The sequence below is a fragment of the Athene cunicularia genome (genome assembly GCF_003259725.1).
Source record: "Athene cunicularia isolate RWA chromosome 1 unlocalized genomic scaffold, athCun1 chr1_part1, whole genome shotgun sequence".
In the NCBI taxonomy this organism is placed as follows: domain Eukaryota; kingdom Metazoa; phylum Chordata; class Aves; order Strigiformes; family Strigidae; genus Athene; species Athene cunicularia.
In genome coordinates, this window is record NW_020799091.1 from 77,193,334 (window position 1) to 77,203,223 (window position 9,890).

Sequence of the window (9,890 nt, forward strand, 5' to 3'; positions counted from 1 at the left end):
GGCCAGGCTGTGGTGATAAACCCAATTTCTGGTCTCCTGGAGCAAGCTACAAGGTTGCCGAGGTTAGTAAAGAGACAGGGAACCTGTTTCCCAGGAGCAGCATCTGTGCTGCGTGAGTGGATTCGTACAGTTGTGCCACCAAAGCAAACCAGTGACCCAACAGCTATACTGGGGTTTCTGACCCAAGAGGGGGGGGGGGAAAAAAAAAAATCTTTGCTGCTTTGTGATCATTTTTTGACCAGAGCGAAGGCAGGAGGGGCAGGCACGACACAGACGCGGGTTGTGCACAGGAAAGGAGTATCTCAGCAGCCTCTTCCAGTGAGATCACAGACCGGCGACAACGTGGCTGTGTCTTGGTGTCAGTGGGATCTGGGATCTTGACTCTTCCTGCAGCAATTTTTCTTCTTGGGAAATGACCCCTTTCTCCTGTTTTGTTTTGGTGTGTTTTTTTTTTTTTTTCCAGACCTCTCTATCCCAAAGCTAGGCGGTTGGTTGTCTTTTAAACTGTTCTTCTGGTGGTTAGAGCTGCAACACTTGCTCAAATGCTCTTTCACCCCTTGAAGTCTGGGGTGTTTGCCATTTTCCGTTTTCATTTTGCTTTCATCAAGCCATGTCTAGGCATGCTGCCTGGGTGGAAAAATGTGTCACAGGAGGCAAACCTTTTCTTTTTTTTTTTTTTTTAAATCCTTTCTTAGACCAGGTTGTCTGTGACCCAACCTGGTGACCATTGTTCTTTGTATGAGCAGGTGAGGTTGATAGGACGTATTGGTTACATTTCTCTTTGCCTTTAATTATTCACCAAGTGGAAACAATAAGAGACATTCTTTTGTCTCCTTTATGCAGACGAACCGGCTGTTTTGGAGGCAGAAGACCTGGACCGAAAAGCCATGAGACCGGGAGGCGGGCTGGAGCCAGACACCATCTCCTTGGCCTCTGTCACAGCTGTCACCACCAACGTCTCGAATAAAAGGTGAGGCCTGGGCTTGGGCCTCCGCGAGTGTGGCCCCCGCGGCCTAGCCCCGCACACTGCTCGGGGCGCTGCCTGTCCCCCACGGGAGAGCCAGCCCCCACACACACCGCCTCCTTGTACCTGCCCTGGCACCCTGTCTGCCCTTTCGGTGCTCGGGAGCCCCCCCAGCCACATCAGCTACCAACTGGTGCCTCTGGTCCACTGTGCGGGGAAGGTGTGTGCAAGGCACCACGTCCTCAGGTGGGCACAGCGGGCTCGGCCTGGCCCGGGTGAGGGGTTGGCGTGAGAGGGTGCTATCACAGCTGCTCACAGCAGGCTCTTGGGGTGGGCAGGGACAGCCACCTCTAGCCCCTGTGGGGATTACCCCCTTTTCAGAGCAGCCTTCCTCCTTCGGGATTTGCAGCTCCACCGAGGGTGCGTCAAAATGTAGACAGAGTGCAGAATTATTTCTGGCCTCGGTAGGGGAATGCAAATGTGGTGAAATCCTCTTGCAGGCACTTACCTCCCTGCTGCCTCCTCGAGAGGACTGAGGAGTCAGATGGAGTCTCCTGAAGCATTGCCAAGGTTTGACCCACTGAAACGAGCAGAGAAAAAATACTATTATATCAGCATTGATACACAAAGTGCCCTAATCCCCGTTACTTTCTTTGCCTGCAGGAAAACTGATTTTTCTCTCCAGGCTTAATGATCAATTAAATAAATATCAGCTTCAAGTCACCTTTCCTACACTTCCTTTGCCTTCCCTCCCCCAGCCCTCGCATTGCTGACATCTGTTTCTGGCTGCCTGGGTTAAACTCTTTCCCTTTGAGCCTTGATTTGCTCAGGGGCCGGGGCAGGGAGAGGCTGGGGGAGGGGAGACTGGTTCTTGTCCTTTGACCTCTGTTGGGATAAGAAAAGCAGGTTAAAAGGTCAAGGAAAACAATTGCAAGGCTCCTTTTGCTTGAATAGCATGCCAAATAAACTTATCCTGGGGATTTGGAATGATCCTTTTATGGGAATTTCTACCTCCCTCGGGATTGTGCAGGCTGACTTTATGGGAGCTGAGGGCATGCTCAATTATTTTGGGGGGAGGGGTGGCAGTGCTTGTGGTCTTCTCAGCACCCTTGTTTGAGGACACAGAAATACAAGGGAGGAGGAGGCCTCTGCAGCCTGCTTTAACTCTTATGAGCTTCCCTGAAATTTCTCAGCTAATATATTGACTTTTTCGGTTTTCAGTAATTTCTAATCTATAACACTGATGTTTAAAATCAAGGAGGAAGGATATGGGCCTGGATTGCTTTTTTACACAAAGTGCACCACTGTGACTTCATTTACTAATGAAGTTACTGCTCTATATGAGAGAAAACATTTCCCTGACCCTGTATAAAATGATATTTTAGTATCGATAGCTGACTGGTAGTCGTCAGTGCTAGAACTTTCTTTGAAAGGCTTCTCTATAAGTACATTTTATTGGTCCTACACTGTTCAAATTTTTGCAGGGTAAACTGGCAAGCAGGCACGTTTGTAAAGGAATGAGTCTCGGAATAAACTCACATGGCTGAAAATTCTTCAGAACTTTTTTAAGAAAAAGATCAATTTTTTAAAAATTAAAAATTCCACAAAATATTTATATTTAATTTCTTAGAATTTTAAAACAAGGGGCAGTTTTCAAAAAGCATGTTTCTGAAGGCAGAAAATAATTTTTTTTACAATCAGACTTTTGTCTATATCTTTGTTCTTTTTTCCTTGTTGGATAGGAATTCTGGACAAACCCCCAAATGCTTGCAAAACTGCACTATGGAAACCAGTCGGCACTGTCAGGCAGTTCCAGCAGGCACTGGCCTTCGATGTTGGGCTTTTCCACCGAGGATGTGCAGCAGCCACACCAGCCAGAGCAACAGGAGGAGGGCTGGTGAAAGGGAACCCCCGAGCACAGGAGGCTCTTACTGCTTTGCCATCTCCCATGTGCTTGGCTCAGGGCCTGATCTACCAGTTGTACCGGTTAGCATGATGGGGAAGAAAAAGCAACCTATGTGGGTAAGAAACTTTGTGTTGGCATAGTTATAGCCTATAGTCAAAATAGGCTAGTATACACCAGTCTGTAGTGTAACCGACTGTAGTGCACACATACTGGGGCCAACGATTTCCTACATTTGCATGTGTAAGAATTCATACTGGGGTTGTAAGCACAGTTCTTAAGTGCGGGTAACTCCAACAAATAAAGTCCTGTTTGATGTAGGGAATTGGTTGGAAGTGTTGAATGAAGGGACAACTGCAAAAATTCATATATCAAACAAGCAGAAACTGTGCTTAGTTAATAAAAAAGCTGATTAAATCAGTGATCTTTTTGGATAACAGTGAAAACAAAGTAGAAAATATTTGGTTGCTTTAGAGCACTGAAGACACCTCTAATGCCTAAGTGTAGATGCAGCGCATAGAGATCACATAATTTGTAACACATACATTTGTATTTTTAGGAAATTTTACTCTTCAGAGGAGAGTGGTGTGTTTACATGTACTGGGAGATCTGAAATAAGAGAGACCAGTATTCTGAAATGCTTTCTTGAAGTATGGATTCACGAATTTGTGGTTCTCTGTTTTTTGTTGTTCCAGCACGTCTGTGTTAGAAAGTATTGCTACGCTCATGCATAAAAGCCTGTTGCAAATAAAAGTTACACGATACCCAGAGAAGTGTGCTAACCTCAGGACTGTACTGACTTCATCAGGTTCTGTGATTAGCCATTACGTTCCTGAAGGCGACTACAAAAGATTGAGTAGGCTCGTCTTAAACTAGGGAGGCCATTTCACTTCATCTTGTAGCCTGGCCCATCATCTCTGTTTCTGTATAAAAGAGTATGTCCATGCACTGGGAATCCTCTGGGGAAGTCGCACACCGCTGACCGCAGCAGCAACGAGAGGGCTGTAGGGTACCCCACAGTCCCTGCAGAGACATGAAGCCCATTAGGAAAATTCCAATGGTTGGGAGCAAAACTGGGCCTCGCAGGTGGGTGGACCCCAACTACTTAGGCATGGATTTCCATGAGAAGGTGGTCATCAAGCCTCATCACTGCCCTTATTTGCACAGTCTAGTGGATGTGTGCAAGCTGTTGTTTTATCATTCTTGATCCTGAGGATAAAAAGAGGTTCTCTGTCATCCCTAGAGGGAAAATAATACCATAATTTTAACAGGAAAGGCAGTCATCTCTTTTGGGGGGGCAGTGAAAATATTGCCGTTCCGTGTGAAATTGCAAAACAGAGTAGATGTGGATGGTGCAGGAAGGACCCATCTACCACAATTGTGTGTCGTGGCTGTTCATCCAGGGCTAGGAGAAAAATAGTCCCGTCTCTTTGCTGTTGCTATGGGAACTTTTTCAGAGTTCTCGTAACTCTTCTTTCAGGGCTCTTGGAACAATGAAGAATATTGAGCACAGAGTATCAACCATTATCCACAGCATTTTAATAAATACCAAGTTTTAAATAAAACTGCACCACCATCAGCTTTTGCCAGCTCTTGTCTAATTACTGTTGCAGCAAATACAGTGGCTTCCAAGAAATCCGCTGAAGCTCCCCACAGCTCTGTTGCTCATCCATTTGGGTCACCTACTGAGTTACATTCTGCCTTGTGGTAAAGCAAATTCCATGTGTGTTTCCTCATGATGATGCAATTAATTTATTTACTCAAGCAATTTGCTGAAACATTAGAGTAGAAAGGCGTATGGTGTGGACTACTCACGCAAGTCAGAGTCAATTTGTTGCTTTCAGCACTGGAAACTTATATTTGAAACCTCTCAGTTGATTTGCTTTTGTGTCCAACTCTGATCTTTAATGCATTAAACTTAAGAATCTTGGACTTTAAGCATACTCATATATTCTATTGTGGCACGATTGATTTCTTGATGCAGTTATTCCTTCACCTTAATTCTTTATACTTTTTTCACATTTTCAACATTTTCACATTTTCAACAGCCTATATCCAGGAAGCTTCAGCAGCATGAAAGCCATGACATCCCTGTTGCTTATTTTCCAAATATGAATCAGTCATGGGTTTAAATTAGGTTTAAATCAGGGCATTTTTCAGTTTTCATTTAAGGGAAAATTGAATTTTAAAAAATTATTTTTCCAGGTTTCACCCTGTGTGACAAGTCTGTGACAATTTCTTCTTAATGTTAGAATTAGTAATGCAACATCATGAACATGCCTAGTGACATCATCACAGTACTGACCTGTTACACTAAAACAGAATACATTTTCACTATTAGTTTTGAGGAGAAAGAAAGAGGAAGGGAGTTTTTTGGTTTTAATTTTAAGCTCTCCTTAAGAATGCTTTCTTCTCTTAGAAAAAGGAGAAAAAAAGGACTAATTCATTACTTAGATGTTAAAAGGAAACCATAAGAGAGAAGTATTGAATGTGAAATCACACTGTTGCTAACCGCAGTTTCAGAGGTGCGGGTGTGAAAAAATAATTCACGTTACCAGAATCGAAATGTGTGGTTCTTCTTTAAAAAATGAGTAAAAATTGAAAGCTCTGTATTAGTACCATTTCTGTGAGTTTGAGCTTAAATGTAAAGTGCGTGGTTTTATGCCAGTGAGTATTTGAGAAAACACTTACCAGCTGCTGGGCTACAGTCTCCTAGGCTCATGTGAAGGGCTGCTGTGAAGGTTAGAAAATTATATCCCTCAGCTGCAGTTTGCATAGGTGCACACACCGTGCTATTCCTTGGCTTTATGCCATTCTTAAATTCAGGCAAGGAATGAAAAACATGGGACTCTTCCCTCCCATTGTTTTAAAGGAAAAAAGCCCTTACCCTTGCTTCATCTGTCTGCTCCCAAGAGGGGAGCTGAATGCCTGCTTGCGTTGCGGAGGTATAATCTTGCTTGTAGGGAAATTAAAGCTGAAGTTCACAAGGAGTTCTGCTAGAGATGAATGGACCAAGGGCTGTTATGGTGTGGAGAGCCAGGCCAAATGGCATTCCTCTTCAGAGAGCTCCCACGATCTGGGAAACAGTATGTCTGTTGCCACAACTGTTCAAGGTGGCCAAGTTACTCCCCTGCCACCCGGTGTGGCTGATGCAGATTTCCATCAGGCCCTTCTACTGTGTACAGTAACATAATCAAGGATTTCACTCAGTGCTCCTGCTTCCCGTGAGTCCTCATCGCTGGCACTCCCCAGTTGTTTTCCCACACTGAGGGGTAGGCTGAGTGCTAAATACACCCACTGGTAATTATACAGGGGGACAAGATGAGGTGAGCAGCCTGGTTGCACATGGTTAGGGAGAGGAAGGCTTGGTGAGAAAATCAAAATCCTAATAGTGCCCATTTCCACCAAAAAAAGGAGAAAAGTTCTATCGTCGTAAACCTGCCCATGTCTCCGCTAGCATGCTGCCTTTGACAGCCCACCTCTCCTCCCTTCCGCTGGGACACCAGATGTCTCGAGTAACTGGGAAGCAGCTGGCTTTGCCCAAGAGCTGCATCTCTGCTGACCCACCACATGGCCAAAGAGAGGATAAAGCGAAGACTGCCTGGCACCCTGAGGGGACGGGGTCAGGTCAGAACTAGCTTTAGGGAGCGAAGGGCGGAGCACAGGGAAATGAAACTCACAGTTTCAGCTCAGCTGCACACATTTTGTGCTGTCAAAGACGAACAACTCTCTTCCGGTCCAGAGTCTCAACCCGATGGGCTCTGCTCACAATATTTAGCTGAAACAAAGTTAAATGCATCTGCTGGAGGGGCAGAAAGGGAATGACCCCTGAGACCAAGTTCTAAAAAAAAACCCCACTCGTATCAGCATGGTTGCTGCTGCAACGTCACACAGCAAAAGGAACATTTTCCATCCTGAAGTTTTTATTGTAAAGACGATATGGTTAATTTCCAGGATCAAGGAGCAGGAGCAGTAAGGGTGATTTCAGGGCAGTGTTTTCAGGCACGTGGATTCAGCTACACTCCAGCAAAAGTCCCATCCATTGCAGCAGAAAGTAAATTAAACCAGTGCTGAATTCCTTTGAAAATCCCACTTAGGCTGCCATTTAATTTCTATCAGTGCTGACAGCAGCTGCTTGCATATTTATTTTTTATTGCAAAATTGTCCTTTGGTCTCTTTGCATACTGCTTATTTTTACCAGCAATCAGAGCTCCCTACCCCATCTAATCCTGTTTCTCACCCTTTCTAACTTCCATAGCAATGGATTCTACTTATACAAGCTCAGTGCATTTTTCAGAATTCATCTATATTTATTGTTACTGGATTTTTAAAATCTATATTAAAATTATGAAAAAAGTTAAAAATTCAGTTGGAAAACATGTTGGGAAGTGTAGGCATACCCTCAGAATGGCATTTAAAATGCAGTAATTTACAAAAATGTTTCTGTAAATTTTGGAAAAAAGAAAAAGTATGGATTTTCAATGAATTTCAAACTAACCACATTGTGATCTCCAGTTCTTGAACACATACCTAACATCAGGCAATTATTTTTCATACTGTAACTCCATTTCCAGTAGTGGACAACAAAGTTCACATTTTTTCCAGGCTGGAGGAGCTTCTTGCTTTAAGGCTCTGGAGTCCCAGAATAGCTCAAATTTCTTGTATTTCTTTTGCTACTCTCTGTTAGTACTTTGAGTCAGCAAAACAGGAAATGTCAAGGGATTGTTGAGTTATGCTCCAGGTATAATAAATGGGTAGAAACAAATTCTCATCTGTTCTGTGTATTAAGAAATCTCTGTTGAATTCAGGATACACTGTTAAAATTGAAGGACATTTCAGGTATTCTCCAGATAAAAGAGAGATTACGGTTCAGAGAACAAACTAATTCAAGGGCAGACAGATGTGTTCTAAAAGTAAAATACACAGTGGAAAATCTTCCCTCAACTACCAGACTATGCATTAGCTAGACTTAGGTTTGCAAAGACTAGTTTTTTATGATGATCTAAACGCACAAGAGATCACCAGGCAAAACAACTTTTCCAGGTGAATCTGTACTTGGCGGTTACAGGTTACTGTAGATCTCACAGGAAAGAGTTTAATTTGTAGTTTTGGCTCAGATTCCCTTATATAGTTATCTCAAAATTAACATGAAGTTTGTCTACCAGAGGCAAATAAAGCAGACACACTGAGATCATATTTTGGCTTGTGGTCTCCTATTTAGACTGGCCTTGAGGTTTTAATAAGAACAACTGAGAAATTATTAAGGAGAACAAAAACATGATCAACAATAACAATAACCATAATAAAAATTACAATGTTTTTGGAAAACAAAAAGTTTACAATGTTCACAATCTTGGAGTTTAATTGATGAAGTTAATAGGTATGCATGTAAATAAGTTTTTACAAAAATTTAAATAGTATCTACACTGCTCTATCAGTCATCTGGGCTATGGATCAGCCATCCATAGTCTGTATCTGATATAATTTCTTAAGCAGTTTTGAATTTGAGGAAATAGCAGTATCTCGGCTAGTCCAAAGCAAATCTCTAAAGATCTGAACTTTTAGTGGTTATTAAAAATGCATAAAAACCAAAAGCTTGTTTTAATGTTTTCATTTACAAGTAAACATGTACTTAACATTTGGTGGTCTCTTCAAGTGCAGATGAAGATCCAGCTTTGTTAAAAACCTTCAATTTCTGTTTAATTTCTATTACATTAATTTGGTACTATCATCACTTTTGGTCTGGTCAGCAATCACTGCAAGAGATGTCTTCTCTTTTCCAGATGTTCTCTTGCAGCCATAAAATTGATCATTGACAATTCTGAAGTTGCTATAGGCAAATTATCCTATTGCTTTTTCCCCCTTTTCTGCTTAGGAGCCTCCAGAAACAGATGGCAATGTTACGGAACTGAGGGCAAGGTAGCCAGCCCTGCAGTACAGAATAGCAGTTCTCTATTCCCACAGTCACCCCATTAGGTCATCATCCTTAGTGAGCAAAGATAGTGTCTACAGGTTAGTTAAGATGCTTCCCTGCATTCACAGAAGACAGATTCAAGGACGTCCTCTGCTATTCACTGCCTGTGATATCTGTAAAGGATTTAAGCTCAGCTTCCAGAATTTGTTAGGCATCTACACTTCACTTCTTTCAGGGCATGTGTTAAACTAGAAGAACCCAAATAGAAGAAGTTCCCAAAGGGACATTCAGACACCAAAGCACAGCCTGTGTACGCTAATGCTACACTAGCACCTAACTCAGACCTATACAGAGATGCCTAAACTTGGAGGGAGGCGGACTTCAGTATGTCCTGTTGGACAGCTTAAGCATCCCCACACCTATTAAACCATGTTGTCTGGGTAACTCTCACTCCCAGGCCCTTAGCCATTCATAAGTACTGAGAACCATATGCAAAGTCAAATGAAAGACCTATAAATCCAGATATTTCTTTCAGATCCTATATCTAGTTATATGGGAGTTACTCTAGCTGATAATCTAAATTTGTTTCTACTATCCATGTGGAGCATTCAGCACAGGAATGGAAGAGACATCCTCATACTGGTGGGATTATGACTTTGTTCATCATTGTATCTTTTGATTCAGATTTACTATCAAGATATTGTTCTCTCAAGGATGCGAAAGGTCTGCACCCCAGTTTAGGCCCATGGGATCATACCTCTAGTGTCAGCTGTGGCTTGGCCCCGAGGGCCAAGTCAGTCTGTAAAGATATGCCTAAAGTGCACTGCAGGTGCTTTCTACTGTATATCCACGGTCCCAGATCATGCCAGCTGGATGGAGAACCTGCTGGAGCACGCAAAAATGATTTTAACACAGAAGGGCAGAATTGGGAAGCAGAAAGGGATGGTGAGCATGCTGGTGTCTCCCAGTATGCACATGGGATGCAGCTGGAGGATGTTCACATGCCTGAGCAGTTGAAATATTTTTGTTAGTTCCATAGTTCAGTTGTAGCCTAAATGTCTCAACATAGGAGGGTCTCTTGTCAAGTCCTTCAGTCTGATACTATTGGT